Below are 2,657 nucleotides of genomic sequence, written 5' to 3' on the forward strand. Positions count from 1 at the left end.
CCCTGGGTTCGTTCCTTGTCCCCCCCCCCCCTTCTTTCTCTCTCTCCCTATCTTCATCTTCTTCCCTGCTTAATCTTCAACAAAGTAAAAAATAAAAATTTTGAAAACCCATCAACCCCCTAACCACACCCCCCCCCCCCCCGACGGGGGAAGAAGGAGGGAAAAAAAAATACCCAGTTCCTTCTCCCCCCCCCCCCCCTAAAACAAACCCAGCTCCCAGTAAGAAAAAGAGGAAAAACAAATAAATAAAAAAAATAAAAAATAAATAAAAGAAGAAAAAAAACCCCAACCCAACCCAATTCCTCCCCACCCCCCCCCCCCCACCCCAACCCCTACAACCCAAAAAAAGAAGAAGGAGTAAGAAGAAGAAGAAAAAAGAGGAAAAAAAAAAAAAACCCAAACCAAAACCATCCATTCTCCACATCCTCTTCCACGCACCCATTTTCCCATCATGAACCCGGTGATGGCGGCGTAGACGGGATATGGGTTTTTTTTTTTTTTTAATGGGTTGCAGGTAGTGGGTGCGAGGGTGGGTGCGAATTGTTTAGGGAAGACGGGAGAGGGAAAGAAAGGGGTGGGTTGCACGAAAGGGGGGTCAGATGGTTTTTTTTTTCTTTTTCTTTTTTCTGGGTTGCAGGTGGGGGGAAGAAGATGAAGATGGAAGATGGGGATGGGGGATGGGGGGTGGGGGGAGGGGGAAGGGGAGGGACGAACTGAGGGTTGTTTTTTTTTTCCTTTTCTTTATTATTTTAATATTTAAAAATATTAAATATTTTTTAATAGTATTTTTATTAATTTTTTAATAGAAAGTGGGCCCCGAATAAAGCCACGTCATCATTTAACTGAAAAATTCACGGCCAAGTAACGAAAGGTATAACATTGGACCAAATTCTAAAGATGAGGTATAACATTGTCAATTTTAAAAAATGAGGTATGATAATGTTGTAAGACTAATAGTTGACGTAGTTTTTTGTAATTTACCCAAACTTTAAATTATACTTCCCTATCTACCTCTCTCCTTCAAGATACCAGTGAAATCCTTTAATCACTACCTCTCTGTCAAGAGATAAAAGATGTTTTAGAAGCTAATTCATTGATTGAATCTCCCAGAAACCAAAGATTTCCTACAAATTAGCATATAACTAATTTAATCTCCCATCACCCCCATTAGAATTTTTATCTTTGTTCTTTCAACACCCAATGCCTTAACTTCAATTTCCTTTTCAAGATTTACAACTGTGGAACCCAAAATAATCCAATAAATTATGGACATGACACGTGGACTTTTGGGTAAGAAAGACAAAATTAGTCTCGAGTCACACCGGGATTCCCACGTACATGCAACACACGATCACAGCTCAATCAAGGAAAAGTCAAAGGTGATCAACATGGTATTTATTCAAATCCCTCTCATCACTCCTCATCAATCCTTTATTGATTATATTCAAAAGGTAACTCCCAAAATTTCCTATTTAATTTAGGAACAATTACCATGTTAATTGTATGATATTATTACACATAATATCTTGTAATTATTCACCCAATTACACCATATATGGCCGGCCACTCTCCACCAATATGGCCACCCACCCTCCTATAAATACTCATATTATCCCACTAAAATGTTAAGCAATTTGCTACCCATAAATTCCTACGCATTCTATTCAGATTTCTAACTTTGACATCAAAGATTATTCGGCCAAAGCCCCCCCATTCATCGTGGGCGCATGAGGCTTTTGGCCTTAATCTTAGGTGTTATTATTTTGCAGGTGCATTTCGTCAAAGGAGAAGATGGCGGAAATTTGCATCCACAAATTGGTGCTTTCATTGAGAGTTTGATTTACATGCTCGAAGAAGACTCTCGCATTCAAAGTTTCTCATTTCTCGTTCGTTTGTAAATTTTTCATACATTCTTATTCCTAGAATTTTTTAATTCTTTGAATAGATGTAGGAGAAAAATACAATGGCGGGAAATTCGAAAACCACAACGAACAGAACTTCCTATGTTCAAAGATCCAGATCAAATGGTGAAGATCGCGATGTAGCCCTACCACGACGATCCACGAGGCTTTAGGCAATGGCATGATGAAGAACCTTGCCATCACGGAACACCACCACCATGGTAGTGGAGAGGGGGGCAGCTCTATGGTAGCAAGCTCACAATGAGCAGGGAGCAGCGAGGCAACTACAAGCCCATGCCCTGGTGCCAGAGGCAACCTAAGTCGCTGTCCCAGCAGTGCAGGCCAAAGCTTCGCATGCATCCACTCAGCACACAACCGAAGCCGTTCAAGCCTAAGCAGCTACGGCAGGAGGAGCAACCCAACATTATTAGGCCCAAGGTCAACTTGAGCCTAGTGCACTCCCAAGCCGAGCCTAGGCCCAACAACTACGCGCACCACAGATGGGACAACCCACACACATGGCTGAGCCAACTCTCATGGCCCACCTAGCAGCCCAAGACAGTCTAAGACCAGCTCAACCGTCCCGGCTTTAGATTTCTGGATCAATGATTGAACTAGGGGTATTTTCACCCCATTTTTCTGTAGATTTGACATATCCCAACTCAAAATCTTCGTCTGGAGTCCATTACACTTCCACTACTTAAGAAGTCTCATACCATCCAAGCTTGATGCGAGAATTATACGCACACAAATTAA

This window comes from the organism of the source record quoted next, unplaced genomic scaffold (genome assembly GCF_019419815.1).
Source record: "Pyrus x bretschneideri cultivar Hongxiangsu unplaced genomic scaffold, Pyrus_bretschneideri_v1 Contig37, whole genome shotgun sequence".
NCBI lineage: Eukaryota > Viridiplantae > Streptophyta > Magnoliopsida > Rosales > Rosaceae > Pyrus > Pyrus x bretschneideri.